Source organism: Portunus trituberculatus, chromosome 37 (assembly GCF_017591435.1).
Source record: "Portunus trituberculatus isolate SZX2019 chromosome 37, ASM1759143v1, whole genome shotgun sequence".
Taxonomy (NCBI): Eukaryota; Metazoa; Arthropoda; class Malacostraca; order Decapoda; family Portunidae; genus Portunus; species Portunus trituberculatus.
Genome location: NC_059291.1, coordinates 22,526,182 through 22,553,681, shown reverse-complemented (window position 1 = coordinate 22,553,681; position 27,500 = coordinate 22,526,182).

Sequence of the window (27,500 nt, the reverse complement as noted above, 5' to 3'; positions counted from 1 at the left end):
TGGCCATGCAGAGGGTAAATGACCGTGACCTGGGGGGTGAGGACACAGTACGTGACCTCGGCTGCGGTCTTGCTGGGGCTTGTGTAAACGGCATATGGGGGCAGGCTTGGCTTGATTTCACCAGCCTGGTGGTCCAGGCTGGTGGTTGTCTCGTCGCCCTCAGGGGATAGGCTGATGTGCTGCTCGGTTTTCATTCGTTCCTGCTTGTCCTCCTGGGATGGGCTTGGTTCGCTGAGGAGCCTTCTGCTGTAATACACTGCGACTTCTTCAGCCTGGCCTGCCTTGAGGCTGAAGAAGAGTGCAGAACGGCGCCCGATTGTGTTTGCCTTGAGACCCACCCGCAGGTCAGCGAGCGGGATCTCACGGCGGGCCACGAGGCACTCACCCGCCAGGATGTCCACCCTGACGGGCGTGGCCCCATCCTTCTTGGCTACCCTGCCAACGGGCACCAAGATCTTCTGGGCAGACATGTGCTGGCCTGCCCCGTCCACCGCGCTGGGGAAGCTGAAGGCCCCCAGCAGGCGCCGGCCTCCCTTCCCCTTGCTGCTGGGCAGACAGAGGGTGAGGCGGTCGGCGCCACCACACCGGCCCACCACCTCCAGGTGGGCAGAGACTTTCAGAGTGCTGTAGATGCGACCCATTGCTCTATCTTCCTCGTTTTATTTCTATTACTTTGATATGAATTTAAATGTTTTCTTCGGACCAGTTTGTCAAAGTGTGTTGAAATAAGAAGATGACGGCTCAACCGCCGCCCTCGCTCACTCTATGACAGAGACAGGGACAAAATAAAGGGACTACGTAAATGATTGTCTGGCTTGTTGATTGACTAACACACACACACACACACACACACACACACACACACACACACACACACACACACACACACACACACACACACACACACACACACACACACACACACACACACACGGCCGGTAGCTCAGTGTTTAGAGCGCTGGCTTCACAAGCCAGAGGACCGGGGTTCGATTTCCCGGCCGGGTGGAGATATTTGGGTATGTCTCCTTTCACGTGTAGCCCCTGTTCACCTAGCAGTGAGTAGGTACGGGATGTGAATCGAGGAGTTGTGACCTTGTTGTCCCGGTGTGTGGTGTGTGCCTGGTCTCAGGCCTGTCCGAAGATCGGAAATAATGAGCTCTGAGCTCGTTCCGTAGGGTAACGTCTGGCTGTCTCGTCAGAGACTGCAGCAGATCAAACAGTGAAACACACACACACACACACACACACACACACACACACACACACACACACACACACACACACACACACACAGAGACTTGAACTTTTTATTATTATGGTCAGGCTTTTTAATAAAGTATGGAGGACAGTTTCCATACACAGTATACATTATAAATTTACCCATTGTGTCTCTTTACACATAATACTTAACAAAACAAATATCGCTAACTTGTGTTGTATCGTGTATCTGTCACTTTGTAATAATTCTACAAATTTATACCGGGTTGGATTATTTCTGTAATTATGGGTAAGTAGTTTGTCATGAGTTCTTGTATATCGTTGTTATTACATTCAAGCAAAACATGGAACTCGTCCCCTATTACGTTATTATTACATTTATTACAAATCCTGTCCTCTCTTGGGCATCTAGTATACCTCCTACCCGTTAGTTACAATTGGTAATCGATGATTACTAGTTCTTCATCTACTAATGCTAATCCTATGAGACTTGGGTAATTTCCTTAGATATCTTTGAAAAACAAAGCAATCTTTAAATGAAACGTAAGTGTTCTTATATAATGTAACCATGGTGACTTATAAGTATTTTCAGCATACAGTATAATTAAAAGGACACTGATACATCAGGCTCTGTAACCAAGTTTGCTATGTTTACCAGTTAGTGATCTAGTCCAATAGGCAATAATTCAACGTTCTTGTTTTTATGTGAACACTTACAGGATAATTGCCTAACTCACCATATACATGTTGTTTTGCGGACATTAAGTCATCAGTGTTTGACAAAGGTTACGTGTACATTTTCTTGTCCTTGATACCTTTGAAGCCCCAAACCTCACAACCATCCGTTATAACAGGTAGCACCATTGCACCAAACAGCTCCAGTTGCAGATCAATTATTGGTAGATCTAATTTTCGACATTTTGCTGTACATTGCTCCTCTTCCTTGCTGACCAAGTTGTTCCTGACATGTTTTAAAATACCCATTATAGTTCATCATAACACCTATCGTAAACACTTATATTGATCAAGTTGAAATTTCTTCTTGATCATTGAAAATAAAGTCATTCTAGTGTTTTTACAGCTGCTATCCAGCTTCCATTGATCACGATAGGTTTCCATTGCTTTCAGTGCATTACATAAACCTGTATCACTCTCAACTAATATGACGGTATCATCTGCATATTTTAATTGACACAAGAATCTTCAGCATATCACCAACCCATTCATTTCCAATACTGACATAATAAAGAATGTTTTTTTTAGCAGATGATCATTCACACATATAAAGAGAACAATAGTAGTGATAAATTTTCTCCTTGTGTAACTCTAGTGTAACTGATAAAACAATCTGAAAGTTCTTGATTAACAGAAATGCAAAATTCCATATTACTGTAGATGTCTTTGTTATAAGTGATAATTTTACCATTATCTCCTACCTTGAGTAGTTTTAGCCCAGTGCATCTCTCCATACAAGGTGAAATGCTTTCCTATAGTCTGCATATAAACAGTAAAGCTTTTTCTTCTTGTACTGAAATCAATCAAATAGGCCTTTCATTACAAATACATGATGAGCAGTGCAATATCCCTGCCTAAAACCAGTCTGCATTTCATTTAGAACATAACTGCTATCACAAAATTCCGTCACTCTTCAATTTAGTATTGTTGTAAAACAACTTTCCTAAACAACTCAACAAAGTAACTGTTTACATCGTGAGTGTCTCCCGTGTTCTTATAAATAGGTACAATTATTCCAGTTAGCCAGTCTCGTGGGATGTTTCCTGTTTGTAAGATTTGGTTCAAAAGCTCAGCATAAAGTGGACATAACAATTTAGGGTGGGTCGTATAAAACTTTTTTTTTAAATTCAAAATTCCTGGGGTTGGAAAAATTTACTTGTGGTGAAAAAATAACTGTGTAAAAATTTCATAGTCCTATCTCAAAATCTTGAACCCCCACATCGCCTTCAAAGTTTGAGTTTTTAATGAAAATATAGTATTATTGTATAATTTTTTAAAACGTATTTTATGCATGAAACTTTTTATGCCTTGAGTCCTAAAATATGGAATAAACTTTATGAAACTTGTATAAAAAGTTTCAACGAAATCCTTTGATATTCTTTACTTCCACAATTTGACTGAATATATGCAAAAAATGCATTTTTTGTGTTTTTATAGCATTTTTAAAAAATATTTTAAGCGTGAAAATTTTAATGTCTGGGGTCATATTATTTTAAGTTAACTATATTTAACTTATATAAAAAGTTCCAACAAAATCCGTTTACTTTCTTTACTTCCACAGTTTGAACGAAAATATGTGAAGAAGTAGCCTACTGCCTAAGTGAGTGAGTTACCCTCAGTCTGTCATCTCACTCCCTCAGTGTTCCGCTAGCTGTCGTGGTGTGAGGTCTGCCTTAGTGTGTTACTGAAGCAACCGATTTCAACTACAATATGGCTGCTGAGAAAGAAACGCCCATATCACGATCGAAGACTAAATGTCCATTACTTGGAATGCCTGAATCCCTTAAAGAAGATGTTCTTCCAACAGTTGCAGACGTGCTAAAGCACTATTTGCATTTGCATCATACTTTGAAAGTCAGCAAGAAAGAGCCCCAAGGGCTTGTCACAAAAGTAATTGATGATGTGCTTCGCATATGGGAGCGAAGCTCATTGCCAACAATTTCTAAACAGAGAGCAACAGAGGTGTTCCAGAAGCATTTTCAACAATATAAAATTTGCTTAAAGTTCCTGTCAAGCGCCGCAATACTGATAAATTCAAAGCTAATGCAGCATCATTTGTGAACAAATCTGAAACCCTGTTTGATTTAGCTACATGTAAGTGTTCGAGGTTTGATAACTGTAACTGCACATCAGAAAGAAAAATCCCCTACGAAGAACAATGTTTTCTACAAGATCAAAGAACAACACGTGAAATGTTTATCAGTCATGCCATTGACAAAGCTTCATCTCTCAAAAAGCGCAGAATCTTAGATCGTAGATCAAAAGACTATTGTGAGGTGCTTGCCAAAACCTGTTGATTCTGAATCCCTAGATGAAATAGTAATGCTCTCTTCCTCATCAACATCAGATGAAAATGAGGATTCCTGCGCCTCTGACTTTGAAAGTAGTTTACCTAATTATATGAAGGAAAAGAAAGGTGTAACTGAAATGAAGAAAGTGCAGAGAAATGTGTCTCTGTCAAACTTTGCCGTTGCTTGCGACAGAGTTGAGTTTCCAGCAGAGCTGCAGCGACAATTGCTTCAGCAGTTATTGACGATCTCACTGTTGGAAATGAAATGCAGGTGATAGATAAAAGCAAAGTAATGAGAGCAAGAACTAAGTCCAGGAATGAAGCTTTGGCCTCCATTGATTTCAGCAACATAAAAAGTATATACTTTGATGGTCGTAAAGATTTGACTCTAAAGCTCAAGGAATCAAATAACAAAAAACAAGGACAGAAGTGACTGAAGAACATGTGACCCTCATCGCTGAACCAGGCAACATATATTTAGGGCATATAGTACCAAACAGCGGGAGTGCAAGGGATATTGTAAAGTCTATTTTATCATTCACAGAAGAAAATCACATTGATCTTGAAAACATTGAAGCAATTGGATGTGATGGAACAAATGTCAATACAGGATGGAGGGCTGGAATCATCAAGAGATTGGAGGAACATTTGAAACGACCATTACACTGGGCTGTGTGCCAATTACATGCTAATGAATTACCTCTCAGACACTTGCTTGTTCAGCTTGACGGAAAGACCAGTGGTCCACAACAGTTCACAGGACCTATTGGCAAAGCACTGGCTAATATTGATAATTGTGAAAACCTCCCAATTGTTCAGTTTTGTGCTATTCCATCAGAAGATATTGCTGTGAGTGATGACCTCCGGCAAGATCTCTCCTCTGACCAGAAATATCTACTTGACTTATATTTGGCTGTGTCTAAAGGTGAATGCAGTTCTGCAGTGGCAGCTCGCACTCCTGGTAAAATGGCACATTCTAGGTGGCTGACAACAGCTTCTCGAGCCCTGCGGCTTTATGTATCATCAGAAGAGCCAAGTGATAATTTGAAAAAAATTGTCAAGTATATCATGTTTGTGTATGTTCCTGTATGGTTCGCTATTAAATGCCAGCCAACTATTTCTCAAGCTGCCCGACATGCATTCAAGATGATTAGCAAATGTCAACAAATGGAGGAAGATATCCAAGAAATTGTCATGCCTGTACTAGAAAGAAACTCTTTGGGGCTCATTCTGAGAGCATTCTTGTTGCAATGCTAACGGATGACAATTTGTCCTACAAAGAACTAGCGTGGAGGCGGATTCTCAGGATAAGAGAAGAAAGCCGTCCTACTGGTCGAGTTCGAACATTCAGAATACCAACTCTTAACAGGCAAGCAACCAATTATACAGAATTAATTGACTGGAAGAACACTCATGAACCAATATTCACTAAACAAATCGAAACTGATGAAATCAAGTCCATGATTAAAAGTAAGGAATTTCCCAATGACATCATTCCACCAATTCCATGTCATACACAGGCAATAAAGTGGACATAACATGTGCTTGGTGTTCTTAATGTATACACTAATGATATTGTCAATTGAAGCAGTTCTTTTTTCTTAAATTTTTGTGTACATTTCTTAATGTCTTCCTCTTGATGTGATTTCCCTATTGAACACACTGTTACCATCAATGTCACTATTCATGGCAGTTGGGAATTTTTCAGTAACACCTTCTTGTGCCAGTCGCTTAGAAATGGCTCATAAATTCAGTGATAAGAACTGGAATATCAGACTTCATTTGTGTCCAATGCAAAATTTTCCAATAAAGTCTGGAATCTTTAGTTTTGACCGTCCGTAACTTTGAAATGAGATTTTCTCTTTAGTTTTAACTCTTTTCCATTTTTTGTTTGTATTTCATTTAATATTTTCTTCAGATCAGAATTCAATTCCGAAACAGACTTTAAGATCTGCATTCTCAATCACGTACGTATGTCACCAACTCCTGGTTTGTATTACTAACATAATCATCAGCTTTATGTTGATCCCAGTGTCCTGATTTGCTTACTATATGGTAACACTTCTTTCCCGTTAGTCGTTTGTGATACCTTTCACCACTCCAGCACTCTTGCTCCATAAAATCGCTACTATTTTTAATGCTTAGTGATGTACCACAATGCACATCCGAAAAAAGTGGATCAAACTCCAACACCTTCATGTTTTGAGCAGCAGTCAGGAGGAATGGTGATCCAATAACGTAATCCACAACAGTATATTAAATACAATAGTTTCCTTACCAATCATATTGTCCTCTCCTACTCTTCCATTAAACACAAAAACCATATTATTTTTTACATGCTTCCAATAAATAATTTCTTACCATAACTATCAATTTTAGTTACATTAGCAGAATATCTTTCTGTTGGTACAGTACCAAGTTGCCGCATATATCACAAGCATCACTTAATTTGAGTTTTGTATAAAATATTAAAATATTGTAACAGTTCCCTGTGTTATCGTATTTATGATAGCCACCTGTACAGCTGTCCAGTCATCAGTTGTGTGTTTCCGTTTTGCTAATAATATACATATATATATATATATATATATATATATATATATATATATATATATATATATATATATATATATATATATATATATATATATATATAAAATTTTTATATATTTATTTTTTTTATTGTATGAGTTTCATATTTCTGATATATGATTTTGTGGAAATGATTGTCTTCATTTTATTTACATTATTATTTGTATTTCTTGATAATTGTAAGATTGGAAGTTGTAAGATGTTCCGTGCGAGTTGATTCCATGGTCAGGCGCAAAGACAGTACAGAAGAAAGACTGGAAAGCTTGGCATTCAACATATACAAAACTTTGAAGCCAAACAGTTACCAAATGCCACCAGAATTTTGGGTTTTTCGCGCGCCATCTCTCGTGTGGACAAAGCACTAACCCTGAGCTGCCAGATGTAGCCAGTATTATTATTATCATTACGTGTGTGTGCGTGTGTGTGTGTCCTGAGCTGCCAGATGTAGCCAGTATTATTATTATCATTACGTGTGTGTGTGTGTGTGTGTGTGTGTGTGTGTGTGTGTGTGTGTGTGTGTATATATATATATATATATATATATATATATATATATATATATATATATATATATATATATATATATATATATATATATATATATATATATATATATATATATATATATATATATATATATATATATAACGTGTACTATTTTCGTTTCTTCAGCAATATGTAGCGAGAAAAGTCTCTCGGGAATTCCTAACGAGAGAGAGAGAGAGAGAGAGAGAGAGAGAGAGAGAGAGAGAGAGAGAGAGAGAGAGAGAGAGAGATCCTCACTTATTTACACACTCGTGTGTAATTCACCTCCTCCTCGGTCGCCTGTTGGTCACCCAGCCAGTCTTCCCCATTACGGAGTGAGCTCAGAGCTCATAGACCGATCTTCGGGTAGGACTGAGACCACATCAACACACACCGGGAAAGCGAGGTCACAACCCCTCGAGTTACATCCCGTACCTGTTTACTGCTAGGTGAACAGGGGCCATACATTAAGAGGCTTGCCCATTTGCCTCGCCGCTTACCGAGACTCGAACCGAGCCCTCTCGATTGTGAGTCGAGCGTGCTAACCACTACACTACGCAGTGTGTGTGTGTGTGTGTGTGTGTGTGTGTGTGTGTGTGTAATTCACATCGGTCGTCTGCTGGTCACCCAGCCAGTCTTCCCCATTACGGAGTGAGCTCAGAGCTCATAGACCGATCTTCGGGTAGGACTGAGACCACATCAACACACAACACACACCGGGAAAGCGAGCCCACAACCCCTCGAGTTACATCCCGTACCTATTTACTGCTAGTTGAACAGGGGCCACACATTAAGAGGCTTGCTCATTTGCCTCGCAGCTTACCGGGACTCGAACCCGGCCCTCGCGACTGTGAGTCGAGCGTGCTAACCACTACACTACGCAGTGTGTGTGTGTGTGTGTGTGTGTGTGTGTGTGTGTGTGTGTGTGTGTAATTCACTGTTTGATCTGCTGCAGTCTCTGACGAGACAGCCAGACGTTACCCTACGGAACGAGCTCAGAGCTCATAATTTCCGATCTTCGGATAGGCCTGAGACCAGGCACACACCACACACCGGGACAACAAGGTCACAACTCCTCGATTTACATCCCGTACCTACTCACTGCTAGGTGAACAGGGGCTACACGTGAAAGGAGACACACCCAAATATCTCCACCCGGCCGGAGAATCGAACCCCGGTCCTCTGGCTTGTGAGGCCAGCGCTCTAACCACTGAGCTACCGGGTGTGTGTGTTTTCACTGTTTGATCTGCTGCAGTCTCTGACGAGACAGCCAGACGTTACCCTACGGAACGAGCTCAGAGCTCATTATTTCCGATCTTCGTATAGGCCTGAGACCAGGCACACACCACACACCGGGACAACAAGGTCACAACTCCTCGATTTACATCCCGTACCTACTCACTGCTAGGTGAACAGGGGCTACACGTGAAAGGAGACACACCCAAATATCTCCACCCGGCCGGGGAATCGAACCCCGGTCCTCTGGTGTGTGTGTGTGTGTGTGTGTGTGTGTGTGTGTGTGTGTGTGTGTGTGTGTGTGTGGAGGAGGAAAGAAAAATAAAAAGGGACAGGTTCCAAACTTTATTGACACAAGCCATATGATAACAATAATCTGGAAAAAAATGGATTCAATGTTAAGAAACCCATCACTGAAAACATTTTCATTCAAAGGTTCAGAGAAATTTAAAATTAAGAACTGACAAAAGCATCATTGAAGGTAAAGTAGACAAGAAAACAAACAAATGGTGTGTTAGTCATGACAGAAGGTCAGAAAGCACAAATGATGAGTGACAACACAGACATAAGCATGCTATTGATGCCATGGTATAACATGCATATATAACAATAGTAATATTAACAGTACTAAATGAACCTACTGACACCGGAATATGTCTACTTAGTACCTCATTGTATTTGGCTATCATGTTTCTTTTTTTTTTAATTTGGGGAGTAAGTATTTTTGTTTATTATTATTTTGCAATGTGTTACATGTCTTTGATACTCTGAAGTGTTTGCTCCGTGCCGTGGGGCGTGACTTGTTCTGCATAATGGGATTTTAAGGGTAAGTTCTTTTCGAGTATTGTTGTGCTCTAGTACATGGAAGCTACATTTTATTGAAAACAGATGGAATGCTCCATATTCAAACTGTCAGGTGTGTAAATATACAATATCCAGCAGTTTTAGTAGTGTTAAGGTCGTAAAAAGAGGGTGAGTATGATCGTAACGATGGCTGTGACATGATGCGTATAGACTTATTTTGTTGGATGAAGGAGAGTGTCAATGTAGGTTTTTAAAGCTGCCCTCCCTCCCCCCTATAAGTTTGGCCAATGTCCAGTATGAGCTTGTTGCATTTGATCCAGTTAGCCACATATCCAATTCCTGATTCAATGCTGTCTCGAGATCATTAATGTTTTTCCCACTTATAAATGTAGTTGTATCGACTGCAAAGAGTAAAAGAAATAGTAAGTTAGTGCAACGTGAAGAACCATTGATATAAATAAAAGAAAGAAATATATTGGGTGAAGAACAGAGCCTTGTGGCACACCGTGATTGATATTTTGTAAGATGATGAAGATGTGTTGTTGTAAGGTGTGAACTATAAGGGTTTGAACAAAGGGGACTTGAACGAAGTTGTTAGGATTAGTAGCGGGACAGAACCAGAAATAATGGGTTTAAACCTGAAAAGTCCAGGTTTAGGAGAGAAATGGGAAGAAAATGGTTTTCAAACAGAGTGGTTGATGAGTGGAAGGGACTCAATGGGCATGTAGTCAGGGCTGAATCAATGGAGAGCTTTAAAAGAAGATTAAGTAAGTACATGGATGGGGATGATGGATGGAATTAGGTAGCTTTAATCATACAGGGACTGCCGCGTGTAGGTCTGCGGCCTCTCGCAGCTTCCCTCTTTTCTTATGTTCTTTTGTAAACTGTACAATTGAAGAAAGAAACAATATCCTAGGAAGAAAGTGGAACAATAACCGTAAGCCATGGAGATATACTATAGAGCCATGATGGTTGTGGCAATGGTGATTCTTGATGTGTTGCCTCATTTCATATGAATGCCAAACACTGCCCACCACCACCATACATAATCCTATGTAATATTAAACATGCACATCTGCCAAAAGGTGTGTTCCCACATCTTCCTTGCTCCATTGTCAGCTTCACCCAAGAGTACTGAAGAACAGGCCAAAAGTTTACTGACTTAAAGACTGTAGCTCAGTTCTTTGGTGAGGCATCTGTCAGAGACTGACTGCAGCAGCCTTCATTTCATGATGCTCAAAGTATATTACGTTTTGAAGTGCATAAATGCTTGTACAGCTTGTGATATTGTTACAGTTAAAAAGAATTGATTACAGTATTAAGAACTTTGTATGTGTGTGCGTGTGTGTGTGTGTGTGTGTGTTTCACTGTATGATCTGCTGCAGTCTCTGACGAGACAGCCAGACGTTACCCTACGGAACGAGCTCAGAGCTCATTATTTCCGATTTTCGGATAAGCCTGAGACCAGGCACACACCACACACCGGGACAACAAGGTCACAACTTCTCGATTTACATCCCGTACCTACTCACTGCTAGGTGAACAGGGGCTACACGTGAAAGGAGACACACCCAAATATCTCCACCTGGCCGGGGAATCGAACCCCGGTCCTCTGGCTTGTGAAGCCAGCGCTCTAATCACTGAGGTACCGGGCGTGTGTATGTGTGTGTGTGTGTGTGTGAATGAGGGAGAGGGAGCCTAATACGTATATTAGCATTAAGTTACTTATTTCTTGTTATTAACATAAAATGAGAAAGACAATAATATACTCTTGTAGACTTAATGTACACCTAATTTTGATCTGGACCAGCTCTTGTTTGCCCAGTTCCAGTCTGAACTAGTTCATGAGGTGCTTTCAACCTACCATTAAAACTAGCTGTTAATTCAGCCCTCTAAAAACATGTGTACTTTACACAAAAATACATGCACTTACTACACTAACATCCTTCACCTAAATTTTTTAAAATAGCGACTCCAACACTGACATCGGAGTCTCCTTTTTGGGGAGGGGACCATGAATGTCCCGAGGTCGGACTGCTTTCTCGGTATCGACCATAAATGTATTGACACCTACTTTCCTTAACGTTTTCAACATTCGCAGTTTTAGATCTAATTTTCAATCTGTACTCGTATAACACCACCTCTCCTCTACTACACTTCATCTTCTTTTCCTCACTGAAATACAGCTGTCTGAGGCAGCTGACTGTAACTCCTTTTCTGTTCCCTCCTACTTTATCCACATTTTCGCTCCAAAAGCTAGATGTTGCGTCTATTTGCCTAACGACTTGACTTGCTTTCGTGCCCACGCTCGTGAATCTTCTGAGGTTTCCACCGTCTGGCTTCGATTGAAAAGTCACTCTAACTAAGTTAGTGGAGCGTATTTTGTCTCTATCCTTTCGTGGAAATCTATATCCTTGGAGATTTCAATGTTCACCACCAGCCTTGGCTTTCTTCCCCCTTCACTGACCATCCTGGTGAACTAGCCTTCAACTTCGCTATCCTCCATGACCTAGAGCAACTGTTGCAACACCTTACTTGTATTCCTGACTGTCTTGGAGATAGCCCAGCATTATTGATCTTTTCCTTACCTCTAATCCTTCTGCTTATGCTGTTATCTTATCTTCTCTGTTTGGCTCTTCCGATCACAATTTCATATCTGTATCTTGTCCTATTTCTCCAATCCCTCCTCAGGATGCCCCATAGCGGAGGTGCCGTTGGCGTTTCTCCTCTGCCAGTGGGGGGACCTGAGGAGGTATTATGCTGATTTTCCTCGGAATGATTACTGCTTCTGTGTCAGTGATCAATTGCTGTGTGCTGACCGTATAACAGAAGTGATAGTGTCTGGCATGGAAGCTTACATTCCTCATTCTTTCTCTCAACCTAAACTTTAACAAATCTTATTTTAACAAAGCCTGTTCTCACGCAATACATGAGAGAGGTTGCCCACAAAGGTAATTGAGCCTTTCCTCACCTGAATTTTTTGCCCAAAATCATGCCAAGTCTCTTCTCCAGTTTGTTAAATACTCTTCATTAATAGAAAATGTTAAAATCTTCCAAAACTCCCCTCGTGACTCTTAGCATCTGGCCAAAAACATCTCCAATAACTTTACTACTTATCTTTCCCTCCTTTATTTCATCCTGATGGCACCACTGCCATCTCATCTCTCTCTAAAGCTGAACTCTTCTCTCATATCTTTGCTAATAACCCTAGTTTGGATGTTTCTGGGATTGTCCCTTCCTCTCCTCCCTCGGACTATTTCAAACTCTTGATTACATTTTTTTTCGCAATGATGTTTTCCATACCCTCTCTGGCCTAAACCCTCAAAAGGCTGATGGAGCTGATGGGATCCCGCCCAATGTTCTCAAAGAATGTGGCTCCGTTCTTGCACCTTGCCTGGCCAAACTCTTTCAACCCTGTTTCTTGACATTAACCTTTCCTTCTCGCTGGAAGTTTGCCTACATTCAGCCTGTTCCTAATCCCTATAGTTTTAACCTCTTGCCTGTCTAAAGTCTTTGAATCTATCCTCAATAGGAAGATTCTTTAACGTCTATCACTTCACAATTATATCATGAATCACGATTACTTGTGTTACCTGATGGGAATTGTGGCTGTTCGTCCTCGTCCTGGTTTCGGTACGGTCTGCTGTGTTGCCCATGTTTTTCTTGTTTCATGCATTTTGTAGGTCATAATTTTTTTCTAGGTCATATTATTGAATATTCATTTTGTATACATTTTGTATATCACTTTGGCTAGGATTAATATTTAGGGAAGTGAGGTGTTATCAAGTGCATTCTGGGTCGCCAGTGGACAGTGGTGACGTGGCTAGGGTTGCGTCGGAAGGGTAGTGTCAGTTGTGTGGGGTGTGCCGGGTTCCTGTGTTGGCCTTTGAAGGTATATCAAATGCATTATAAACTGTTCTATATGGCTGTGATTATTATGTGTGTTATAAGATGAAGGTATGGTTCTTGGAAAATGTGTGGATTGCTTGGGTATGGTACATATTTGTGCAGGATTTATGTGGTGACGTGCAGGGATGCCGGGAGTAGGTGGTGGAATGCTGGCGACCCGACACACTGTAAATTCCCAAGGGTTGTACGGGATGCACCGGGCTCCTGTGTTGTCCTTCGAAACCCTGAATGGCTAGGATGCATTGTAGGTGTCCAGTGACGGGAAATACTGTATAACTTACTATAATGTTAATGTATAAGATCAGTGCCAATTGTTTTCATTTTTTTTGTGTGTGTGATTCATAACCTGTGAGTTATGTTCCTTGAAAATGTTTTGTGTTGTGTGTATAGCATTAGGTTTCATTGTCAGCTGCATATGATGTGAGGTGCATCTAAGTACCAGGTGGTGTGCTGGTGAAATTATGACAAATGGCACTTGCAGGTTGAAACACTTCAGGAATTAAAGTTTCAGCACCATGTCCGGTCTCTATTAGTCACCCTACAACACTCTTCTGTTTGATCGCCAGTATGGCTTCCGTCAAAGCTGCTCTATTGGTGATCTTCGGGCTTTCCGTACTGAGTTTTGGTCATCCTCTTTTAGAAATTTTGGTGAAACTTGTGCTATTGCCTAGTGCATATCAAAAGTTTTGATAGATTCTGTCACAAAGCTTTGATCTCCAAACTACCCTTCTACTGTTTCTATCCTTCCTTTATCTCAAGTTTCCTCTCCAACCGTTCTATTACTGATGTGGTAGATAGCCACTGTTCTTCTCTTAATCTTTTAACAGAGGTGTTCCTTAGGATTCTGTCCTGTCACCCACTCTCTCCCTATTATGCATCAGTGATCTTCTAAACCAAACTACTTGCCTTACCCACTCCTTTGCTGATCATACCACCCTGCACTTTTCCACGTTATTTTTCAGACGACCAACCCTTGAGGAAGTAATCAGATCATGCATGTACGCGACAGAAGGCCCAACTTCTGATCTTTCTTAGTTTCTTTGATTGCGGCAGAGAAAATTAAGTAACAGGTAATTCTTCAAAAAATCAATTCTTCCATTTATCAACTTGACACAATCTTCAGAGAACTATTCCCTCTTCTTCAATGACACTCAACTGTCTCTCTCTTCTACATTAAATATCCTTGGTCTATCCATTACTTTTAATCTAAACTGGAAACTTCACATCTCATCTCTTGATAAATCAGCTTCTATGAAGTTAGGCGTTCTGAGGTGTCTCTGTCAGTTTTTCTCTCACCTCCAATTGCTAACTCTGTATAAGGGTCTTATCCTACTATGTATGGAGTACTCTCCGCATATATATGGGGGGACATCCAATCACACTTTTATTAGAAAGTGAAATCAAAAGGTTTCATCTTACTTAACAGTGATCACAATGAAATACGGTATAAACTTAAATGGCACGAAGCTTTTAGAAATAAGAGTACTGGGAAGGTACCTCACTTCAGGAAGGCTAATATCGAAGGAGATTGGCAAGGGACAGGCAGGGGAGGCAGGTGAGAGAAGGAAGGCAGGATCAGAGAGGTAGGGTGAGGTGTGATGTCGAAGAAAGAGAGAGTGGGAGAGGTCGAGAAGTGTGGTCAGGTCAGGCCGAGAGGAATGAAGTGAGGTTTGGTGGGGCCATGGCAAGTTGGTGAAATGTATAGCTACTTTCTTGACAAATTACATAGAGGTCAAATAACTAACATTCCATATAAAACTAAGATCACAAAGGAACGACCCTAGGTGGATGACAGTGTTACGTTCACCGGTTAAACTGGTAAGATTGGCATCGGAGAGCCGGTGAACAATAACAATAAAAAAAAACACTGCAGGTTCAACTGGTGAGGAAATGCAAAAGGGGGTCACTTTAAAAAGCTATTTTAATAACCCATAATGAAATTGACACATATATAACAAGAAACATGAAACACAGATATATAACATGAAACACAGGAAAATGACATACACATATACATATAACACAGTAATAAATACAACAATAAAGAACCCAACTTAATACCTAACAATAATCCTAATCCTATATAGAGGCAATGTGGAAAACACGGACGAGGGGAAGTGATACTTATGCGGTGTCGCAGTGGTGAAATGCTGGGTGATGGTTGATCCCACGGTAGACCCAAGAGGCGTTGTGTTCACTGGTTGAGGCTTAGATCTCAACTGCCAATCCAGAAAGCCAAGAGCTGGCTCAACACTTTCGGTTGAGTCGAAAGGGGCCGCGTGAATCCAACTTCGGGACAGTAGCGGGGCTTCATGAAACGGTGACGTGGAAGGTTCACGAGACGGTGGCGTGGAAGGTTCACGAGACGGTGACGTGGAAGGGAGGCGGAGAGGTGGCGAACGAGGTAACAAGCGGAGGAGGTGATGGTAATAATGTATGTTACGGGCGGGCCGTAACATTATCCAAGCTGTAACGGATGGGGCGATCCTTTTCACACTCGGGACACGATTTGTAGAACTTTCTTCTAGAAAGCAATGTGCATCAACTTGTACAATATCCAACGGGAGGTGATAATATCTTAGACCTTATTTTAATCACAAATCTACGTAGAAGTTTGTTCCGAATTCAGCACCATCCATCACCAGGTGATTACAAACAGTAACGAAACAAATAAGCTCCTTCCAAATGAAAGTAAAGAAAAGTACCTGACTATCATCGGATTAATTTTGAGAAAACTCTGATATTTCTTTTTTTTTTTTTTTTTTTTTTTTGCTGAAAGCGATTGGAGCCAATTGTCAAGTACAAATTGCATAAACGAAGCATGGAAAACATTCACATATAAACTTAAACTGTGTAATCCTCTCTTCCACTGCGAAATAGAGGTTCGATCGTTAACACTAAACCGAAATAGTAGAACTCAGAAGCAGAAAAAAAATTGTCTCTCCGCTAAAAAACGCACCTACCAAAATTCCAAAATAACTTACAACGAAAGAGACAAGACCGAGCACTTGTTAGAGAAAGGAAGAATTATGAACTCCAGATTGCAAACCGAAGTAAGTCAAATCCTAAAGAGTTTTTTTCAGCTACATCAGAAATAAAAAAAAAGTATATGGCTTCAACAATATAGAGCCGCTAGCTCCATACAATGACTATCGAATTGAACTATTACTTTGTGTCTGTCTTCACTAAGAAAAACGATTCAGAAAATCAGCCAATTGCCAAAAGTTCCAGTAATAACGTGTTTTTAAATAAGTGCATGTGATAGCCAAGAAAATGAAATTTTGCGCGCGATGAATTTAAAATGGTAAAACACCTGGTCTCGATAAAAATTTCTCCTCGAATACTAAAAGGGGCTAAGAACAAACTTCTTAAACCAGTGTCCATCCGCTTTAATAAATCGCTAAACGCACGTAAAGTTCCCGACGACTGGAAACTCGCAAACCTAACTCCGATCTTCAAAAAAGGTGACAAGTCCCAGTCTAAAAAATATCTACCGATTAGTCTCTCTTCAGTGATGGAGACAATTTTGAGAGATAAAGTTGTTACATTTCTAGAAAGGAATAAAATAACAAACGACTCACAACATTGATTTAGAAACAAGCGGTCATGCTTAACGAACCTACTTGACTTTTTCATTGACATATGTCATTTGTACAACACCAGAGCGGTCGATGTTGTATACCTTGACAGACAGACAGACAGACATACTGCTAGACAGACAGGTTGTTTGAAAGACAGACTGCTAGATAGACAGACAAACAGACAGACAGACAGACAGACTGCTAGAAAACAGACACTGACAGACAGATACTGGCTCAGGCACTGACAGACAGACACTGACACAGACACTGATAGACAGACACACAGACAGACAAACAGAGAAGAGAGAGAGAGTATTGCAAAGTGCCTCATTTCATAACTGTTCCCTATACTTGTTGAATGTACTGGAGTGATAAGTCACACACACACACACACACACACACACACACACACACCGCCCTGCACTGCCCCTCACCCCCTACAGTCCTGACAACCCTGCCCTGCCCATTCATCCCCCGCAGTGATACACAAGCGATCCTGGCGCAAAGTTACGCTTGCAGGTGGGTGCGCGTGGCACCAAATTTATGGTGCCTCTTGCAATTTCCGCCACGCCTAGGCACCCGACAAGTTGATGAATGCCCGGGTTCTTGCCATAAAGCAATAGTAACGGAGCTCAGGATTAGGTCTGTCTTGTACGTGCTGTACTAATGAGAGAGAGAGAGAGAGAGAGAGAGAGAGAGAGAGAGAGAGAGAGAGAGAGAGACCACCACCACCACCATTACCATACCAATCACTTTAAATCACATGAGTTCTTCAGCAAACCTTTCTCTACATTATTAATATTAACTATGTATTCTCTCTCTCTCTCTCTCTCTCTCTCTCTCTCTCTCTCTCTCTCTCTCTCTCTACTCTCTCTACCGATAACACTTTCTCTGCAAAGAAATAGAAGGGAAACGTTTTATTTATTCATTTATTTACTTACTTATTTATTTATTTATCGAGAGAGAGAGAGAGAGAGAGAGAGAGAGAGAGAGAGAGAGAGAGAATATCCCTTTCCCTCTCTTTCAGTAAATGTACCGATATATTCCTACACCACCTAAAAATCAAACGACAAATGGAGTCAACACACAAACGAGGAGGGGCGAGTGAGAGTCTCCGTTGTTCCCCCATAAAACAAGCCAACCTTCTGACACAATGCATAAAGTTAAAAAGATAATGTTTTTTTTTCAGGAAGATAAGACTGCGATTAAAATTTAAAAAAAAAATGTCTCCCATCTAGTTTTCTTTTTCTTTTTTTGCAGCGAAAGTGTTATCGTGGATTGGGAAGACATGAGTAAATGTCTCTCTCTCTCTCTCTCTCTCTCTCTCTCTCTCTCTCTCTCTCTCTCTCTCTCTCTCTCTCTCTCTCTCTGTGTGTGTGTGTGTGTGTGTGTGTGTGTGTGTGTGTGTGTGTGTGTGTGTGTGTGTGTGTGTGTGTGTGTGTGTGTGTGTGTGTGTGTGTGTGTGTGTGTGTGTGTGTGTGTGTGTGTGTGTGTGTTAATCGCAATGTACAACGTGACGGAAAGTTGGATTGGAAGTGTAATGATATCAGTGACTCTAGGAGTGAGGCAAGGATCCCCAACATCTTGCCTGCTCTTCATTATATTCATGGATGACCTTATACGTATGATAAAAGAAGGAAATGTTTGTGATGGTTTCTTGCAATGCTTGCATATTCTTGTAATGATGGATGACACTGTATTATTATCAACATCTCGACATGGTATGGTGAGGAAATTAACTCAGCTTCAGAACTATTGTACTCAGTATGGTATGGCCATCAACCAAAGTAAAACCCAGTTCTTTGTAATTAATGGTACTAGTAGAGATGTGTAGCCGATGGTGGTGGATGGTATTGCTGTAAGGCATTGTGATTTGTATATTTATTTAGGTTCACCTTTTACGAGCGACGGTTCCCCGTCATCAGCTGTCAAAGCCCATGCTAAATTGAAATTGCCACATGTACTGAAATTTGTTTCCTTTCTAAGAAAAAATAATGATGTACCATTCATTGTAAAAAGGCGTGTCTTTGATGCAGCACTTACGTCAACATTATTGTATGGGTGTGAATCTTGGGTGGGAGCAGACATCAAGCCTGCGAGTAAATTGTATAATTGGTGCATCAAAGAACTCCTGGCTGTAAGACGGTCGACATGCAACGATGTGTGCTATGTAGAGTCAGGATATCCTCCCCTCTCAGATCTGGTCAAGCTAAAGCAGCATAGGTTTTTCATAGTAAGTGGCAGGAGAGATCAGCTTACGCGGATGATCCATTATATTTTGTAATGAACCTTGTCAAGGAGACAAACACTGTGGTGGGAAAAATGGTGAGGAACTTAATAAGTAATGAGGTAACAGACATAAGTGTAGCCATGCATCAGGTCGGTGAATGTATCAGGTCTAGTGAGTCGTCTCGTCGCAAGGTGTATATGGAAATCAACCCAACATTGTCTGTTAACCCTGTTTATAAAGAAAACACGATATAAAGGAATATCACAGGATGTCGTTCACTCGGTTTAGGGTGAGCGGACACTCCCTGGCCTGCGAGACAGGGAGATGGAATAGGCGAGGTCGTGGGCGTATACCAGTAGAAGAACGGTTGTGCGTATGTGGGAAATTCAAACTGAACGACACGTCACTGAGAACTGTCCAATGACTCGACACTTAAGAGACAGGTACCAATTTGCTAGTTTGGAAGAGTTGTTTTGTTCTGATATGTTCGCACCAGAAAATGTATGCCATATAGTTCATGATATCCTTTCAGTATACAAATAGGGATTGGGAACTTGAATATTATGATATTTATTTTTATCTGGATATTGTATGAGTAGTTACTGGACTACAATTAGCTTGTATGTTGTTGTTAGTTTTAATTATCTGGGATTATTTGTTGTGATCTTGTCATTTTGAAATTTCTGTGTCATGTTGTGGTCAATAAACATCTGAATCTGAATCTGAATCTGTGTGTGTGTGTGTGTGTGTGTGTGTGTGTGTGTGTGTGTGTGTGTTCACTGTTTGATCTGCTGCAGTCTCTGACGAGACAGCCAGACGTTACCCTACGGAACGAGCTCAGAGCTCATTATTTCCGATCTTCGGATAGGCCTGAGACCAGGCACACACCACACACCGGGACAACAAGGTCACAACTCCTCGATTTACATCCCGTACCTACTCACTGCTAGGTGAACAGGGGCTACACGTGAAAGGAGACACACCCAAATATCTCCACCCGGCCGGGGAATCGAACCCCGGTCTTCTGGCTTGTGAAGCAAGCGCTCTAACCACTAGGCTTGTGTGTGTGTGTGTGTGTGTGTGTGTGTGTGTGTGTGTAATTCACTGTTTGATCTGCTGCAGTCTCTGACGAGACAGCCAGACGTTACCCTACGGAACGAGCTCAGAGCTCATTGTTTCCGATCTTCGGATAGGCCTGAGACCAGGCACACACCACACACCGGGAGAACAAGGTCACAACTCCTCGATTTACATCCCGTACCTACTCGCTGCTAGGTGAACAGGGGCTACACGTGAAAGGAGACACATCCAAATATCTCCACCCGGCCGGGGAATCGAACCCCGGTCATCTGGCTTGTGAAGCCAGCGCTCTAACCACTGAGCTACCGGGCCGTGTGTGTGTGTGTGTGTGTGTGTGTGTGTGTGTGTGTCAAACCTAGGCTTGTTCATGTCATGAAAAAAAAGAGTAGTAGTTTATTGAAATATTGGTTAGGTAGACTGTTCCTATGATCCTTTAAATTCAGAGAGATTTCGTGAGATCTGCGGTATGAGAGATCAGTGATTTGACGTGTTTGCCGACATGCACACTTCAAAGGAGAGGAAGCACAAACAAACGAAGGTTATTTTCACGTGTTAACTTGTATGTATACTGTTGAAGGCTTGGTATATGATGAAGACTTTGCTTATTTCACATATTATCTTGCACGTATACTGTCGAAAGCTTTATATACGAAAAGAACTGACTCTTTCAACAATTAATTTATATTCTGTTGAAATACGGTAAGGAATTTAGTTATTTCACGTATTAACTTGTACGTGTACTGTTGAAGACTTCCTATGAGATTAGGAGTTTGATTAGCACGTTTGTTAGAGCACTTCATCAGCATAGTAATAAAAGAAGAATATGAGAAAGCTGAGTGCGAGTGTTGACATTTTTTACTGTCACTGTGATTTTATATTTGTTTAACTTGGTGAGATATGTAGTTGATTTATGCTTGTATTGTTAAGTTAACTGAAGGAAAGAGAGCAGGTATACGAGCAGAGTAGAGTATAGTCCTGCTTTTGGTCACCAAAGAAATGCACGAGAAAAGACTATAGATTTGGAAAGTGTCGGAATGATAAGGGATAACAGTGAGAAAATAACGACATGCAAGAAATATAAAGAAAAGAGGAAAGGAGTATTTTAGTGGTGAATTCGAAAATATAAAAGGCAGAAAATGTAAAGAGCAGAGGGAAAGAGTATATTAGTGGTGAACTCAAACATAGAGAAAACGAGAGAGGAATATTGAATGAAACCGAGAAGGTTGAAGGATCAGCATAAAACTTACAGTGGGAGGAGGTGGCAGTGAAAGCAATAAGTAAGGCGAAGAGAGGGAAAGCAACAGGACTGTGAGTTGGCAACAGAGATAGTAAAAACACTAGATGACAAAGGAGTAGATTGGATGTTGGCACTGATATACACAATAAGGGAGGAGGAATAGAGGATAACAGAGGAATGGAAAAATCTTTATTGTACTGTACATATATATACAAAACAAAACCACAGAGGGATAAAACTGTCAGACCATGAACTGAAAATATTGGCAAGCGTGATGGACAAAAAGCTGAGAAGAAGAGTACAACAGGCTGAAACCATACAAATCGATTTTTTGAAAGCACGAGGAACAACTGATGCAATATTTACTGCCAGACAACTGCAGGAGAAACCTTTGGAAGGGAAATACGACAATGTAGTGTACATTTATAGACTTAGGGAAGACTTACGACAGAGTTCCAAGAGATATGGTGTACAGGGTGTTTGAGGAAGAATGGCGTAATGGAGAAGATGGTAAGAATGGTAGGGAGAAATCAAGGAGCAAGAACAGTAGTCAGGACAGTGTGGAAAGACAGAGGAGTTTTGGGTGGAAGTGGGATCGGCAGTCAGCCCATTTATGTTTGCAGTGGTGACAGATGTGGTGACAATAGAATCCAGAGAGAGAGAGAGAGAGAGAAAAGTGGCCGGGAATTACTGTATGATTGTGACCTAGTGATCCTATCAAACACTCACGAGGAGAGTGATACAGTGGCAGAAGAGTCTGCAGAAGGGTGGGTAAAAAGTTAATGTACCGACGACTGAGGTGTTGGTGAATAGAAACGTGAGGAGGAGGGATGTGCAGGTGAGAGATATGAGAGGGGCAAGAAATGATTCACGTTGAGCAATGCAAACACTTGGGGTCGACTCTTGCGTCAGGAGGGTGTGAAGAGTGAAGTACAAGTTAAGGAGAAAATAAAAGCTTGGTGTGGAAAGTGAAGAAATGTTTCTGGAATGGTTTTGTTATAAGAGAATATCAAAAAGGGAGAAGGCAGAGATATGCGAGGCAACAATAAGACCAGCAATGTTGTGTAGAACAGAGACGTGAACGGTAAAGAGTCAGAAGACAGGAAGTGCGAAAATAAAGATAGTAAGTTGTGATGTATGATGGGTATTTCTGAGATATCACCCATGAGCAGAGGAGGCGACAAGGAGAGCACTACGAAGGTGACGAGAAAAGGAAGACTGAAATAGTTTGGGCACCTGGTAAAAAGAGGAGGACAGGTCCTGAGTAAAAGATCCTAGACAAAACCGGCTGAATAATAAAAGATCGAAGGATAGACAGTGAAGGAGAGAAATGGGGATGGGGGTGGACTTGTGATAAAGCTGAAAGGGATGGGAGTCACGGAGGATCAGGAAAAAGAATCATATCGGTCCCCAACCCTCGAATCTGGGGAGAGTCCGCAAGGAAAGTGCTGACATGCTGGCACTAAAACACGTACTACTGCCACGCCTCGTCATTGTTTAGTGTACAGTTACCTAAAATGTCATAAGAACCAGTGAATTTCATGTTCATAAGTTTGATGAAAATTATTATGACAGGAGCGTAAGAGAAGCTGCAAGCAGCCATCAGGATTACAGATGGCAGACTGTATGAAACACACCTACCTTCCTTATTCCGCTTATCAGCTTTATCCATCAATTTGCCTGATGTCCTTCTGAAGGCTTTTAATGACTCAGCACTAATAACCTGATGACTGAGTCTATTCCATTCATACAAAAGTATTTGACAATCAACTCCTTCATATCTCTTCTAACTCGTAATATCAACTTTATCGATCTTGAAGCCATGATTTCCTATTCTTTCCTGATTAATGACCCTAAGAATGTTACTTAGGCCTCCCTTGTTATACTACTTAAAGATCAGGTCCCGTTCAAGGAATGTAAATTAAAGGAATGTTTGTTTCGTGAGCTGTAGTCTTCATTCACGGTGTCTTTTTCATTATTCTTCTTTGTGCTAGCTATGATAGACCAATATCCTTCTATGATATGGGGAATAGAACTGCATAACTTAATCTAGATGAGGTTTGACAAACGCTAGATATAATAACTTTAGATATCACTTCAGGAATTAATACTTTTGATTTGTAGACTTCTAAATAGAATCCCATTACCTGTTATTGCGCTATATCTAACCTCTTTACATTGTTTTTTGCAGACGAAAATAACACAATTAACTGGCTTATGTTAAGACCAGCAAAGCCAGTAATATGAGGGGAACGGGGGACGGGCGGATGGGGGTGGGATACCAGAGACGGTTGTTTCGTCTGACGCATGTTGTGCTGTATAAATAATGTAACACCACTACGATAGGGAACTGTACCTCACCATTTGTCATGTACGGCCAGTTGAAAAAAAAAAAAAAAGGAAAAAGGAAAAACTAGGAATCAAAGTCACTATAGGAACATCACACAGCGTCCAGGTGCATCATTATCATCATTAGCATACACTCGGCAGGCTCAGACCTCATCTGCTGAATTATATGTACCTCCCACAGTTATTGTTGTAGTTTTTTTTCGCGCCAACGCTGATAACATTTTCAGTTTGGCTTCAAAATATCAGTTTTCATAGTTTGCTCACTTAGCTTTTTATTTCTGCTTTATTTATTTGTTTATTAATCTATGTTTTCCTTTTAATTTTTCTGTTTTTCAAAATTTGTTGTTGCTGTTGTTTTTTGTTGTTGCTGTTGCGGTTGTTGATGTTGTTGCTATTTTTCGTTATTTATATTATAATTCTAAATTCATATGTATGTCCCTTTCTTTTTATATTGCATTTATTGATCTATGGACTTATTCATCCACCTATCTGTCTATATATATTATTATCTTTTTCTTTTGCGGGGATGTGAAAGGAAGAGAGCGAAACATGACAATCACATCGTTTGAACTCGTGGCGTTAATTGAACAGCAGCAGCAGAGTAGCTACCTACAGAGAGAACAGAACAGCAGCAGCAGAGTACAGATGTAATACATTTTCTTTGCCACTCCTTTCTTACCCTCTCTCAGCACACATTTAAGGTTTAACTACTCTTGCTTACTACACTCTACACAAAATTTAATTATGGATTTTGAAGTTCTAGTAGTTTACATTAAGTTTCGACCAGTGCCGTTCTGTATGTCAAAGTCTACAGTAGCACCAAATGTGTATACGGAAGAAGATTGAACTCCAGTATAGTTAAACAAATTATGAGTTGAGAGAAATCATGCTTACGTACAGTCCATTGTTAATTAAGTATTGTCCGTCATGTGATTTACCGTACTATTGTTGCAGATCCACACTACAACACCAGACTCCATGCTGCGTGCCGAGCTGTGGAAGCACGTGCAAAAATGGTACCTACATGCAGTGCAGACGTGAGTATTGGCTGCCACTCATCGTATTATTACAGCATGACCTTTCAGAAGCGGCAGTGTTGCGCCACGTGATCTCATTGGAGTGGAGCCTGTAATCAATCAAGTTCTGCCTAGTATACGTTGTACAGAACACTGACGATGACATGACCTTGTGTGGACATTGTTAATTACGCAGAAATTTATGAAGTTATCGTAATACACTGCAATTCTTCTAAAAGGTTGCAGAGTTGTCAGCTAAGTTCGTAGAATTTTGTAAAATGGCACCATATATACCGTCATTCATTCCAAGAGTTGTGTCGACGGCTGCTAGTGACGGCCGCTGCTGTTCATGGATCATACATTCTGCTACTGTGACTTCCTCGACCCCACCTCCACACTCCCTACCTTTATAATTTCCACGGCATCAAACTCACACCTTACCTTACCGAGGTCCCGTGTCCCTGCAGACTTAAGCGACCATGAATTGACACACCCCTCCATCTCGTGTCGTTTGAAATATACACTCAGCTCTTCTTTCTCCTTCAATTACTCTTTTATTCCATCCGTGTACTTCTCCTTTTCTCTTACTATTGCTCACTCACACATTTACTAATATATGCCTACCTTGGCCTCAGTTATTCGCGTTACTACTTTAACTCCTTTTTGTTCTGGAAATTTTCGTTGGGTTCAATTCTGAAAAGCCTCCACAATTCCTACCTTTCTAACTTCTTTGGTCTCAAAATCACACACAGTTTGCTATGATGGAAGCCTCAATTACTTCCTTTACTACTTTAACTCTTTTTTTTGTTCCGAAATTTTTCGTGGTGGTACAGTTTTGAGAAGCGAGAAGGAAGGGAAGGTGCAGCAACGCCCGCATGCTTTCCTTGCATCACCTTTATATCGTGCCGTCTCGTCTGGTCTCGTCTTGTCCGTCCGTCTCGCGCCCCACCAGCTGAACACATGCATTCGGTGTCCTCAGAGCCCAGTGGGAGGGTTCGCCAGGGTCGCTACGTGTTTTTTTTTTTTTTTTTACCCTTGTTTTGATGTTTGTTTTTTTCTTTCAGCATCGCCACACGGGAAGCCCTCATACCTGTAAAAAGAGAGGAAAAAAAAAAGTTGAAAAAATAATAGTTCGAGGGATTTTTGCATTGAAGTTTACGTTAGTTCATCATTACCATCCACAGGCGTACCTACCTATGTACGTCAGTATAACATGGTGTCGTATACACATGTACGTAAGCTCACAGTGATTCAACAAGTAAATAAAACACAACACACACATCACGCCCGCTGTATTTGCCTCATTTCGAGTAATATGCAAAGAGGCGATACAAAGCCAGCTGTATAGTGAGGAGAGGCAGCGGCAGTAGTTCAACATTTATGACTGCAGTGTTGTGTGTAATGGCCAGTTCACTTCACCTCATGGCTGACGAGGGAATCATACGCAAGTCAACACGGGGCAGTCCACAGCCAAGCCAACAACCACCGCCTGCCCGCCAACCAACACATAACATATCACCAGCGTTGGTTGAATATTCGTAAATCAACACAAACACACATAGACACACGAACACAGACGCACACAGACGCGCCCGCGTGCGCACACACACACACACACACACACACACACACACACACACACACACACACACACTACGTATTGTATCACCCGTAGTGCACATTAAAAATGAATTAAAGAACACACACACACACACACACACACACACACACACACACACACACACACACACACACACACACACACACACACACACTACGTATTGTATCACCTGTAGTGCACATTAAAATGAATTAAAGAACACACACACACACACACACACACACACACACACACACACACACACACATTTGCATATATATGCACATAGATGCATGCATACACAAACACAAGATAAAATTGCAAGAGAGCAAAGAAAATTAATAACGTAAAACCTTCGTAAATTATGAGATGCTCCCTGAGGTGTAATTATTTGTTTATTAGCCTCGTTCCCTCAGTCACCTGCTGGTAACGTGGCGTTTATCTTCTCCTTCCACCTGCCCCCTCTGCACCTGCTTTCCTCCCCCCTCCTCCAGGATGCACGCGGGGCCTGTCACGGCTGCCTCTTCAATAGGTTGAAGCATTCACCATCTTTTTCCTTCCCATTGAGAGAGTGCCTCACCTTTTACTGTACAGTCTGCTCCACGCTATTGTTGTGTGTGTGTGTGTGTGTGTGTGTGTGTGTGTGTGTGTGTGTGTGTGTGTGTGTGTGTGCCTGTGTGTGAGTGAGTGAGTGAGTGAGTGAGTGAGTGTGAGTGTGTGTGTGTGTGTGTGTGTGTGTGTGTGTGTGTGTGTGTGTGTGTGTGTGTGTGTGTGTTGTGTGTGTTTCAAAGTTCGATGTATAGATTGCAGGTAAACAGTGGTGCGGTTGTGTGGTGCATTGCATAGGGCGCGTTAGAGTGTGTTTGCGGTGACATATATGCTGGTGAGGTACAGACTTGATGAACATGGCAATCTCACTGGTGCCAGAGTGCAGGAGTCTGCTATTTTAGGTGGTGGTGAGGGGCTGTAGTTCTGCACTGCTGTCCATGCTATAGGTTCAGCAGGCGAGAGGAGGCTGCCGGGGCGGGGTGCGCGGCGCGGGGCCTCGTGTCCTGTCGTGTGTCAGCCTGTTGCTGCAGTCGCAGGCAGACCCCGCAA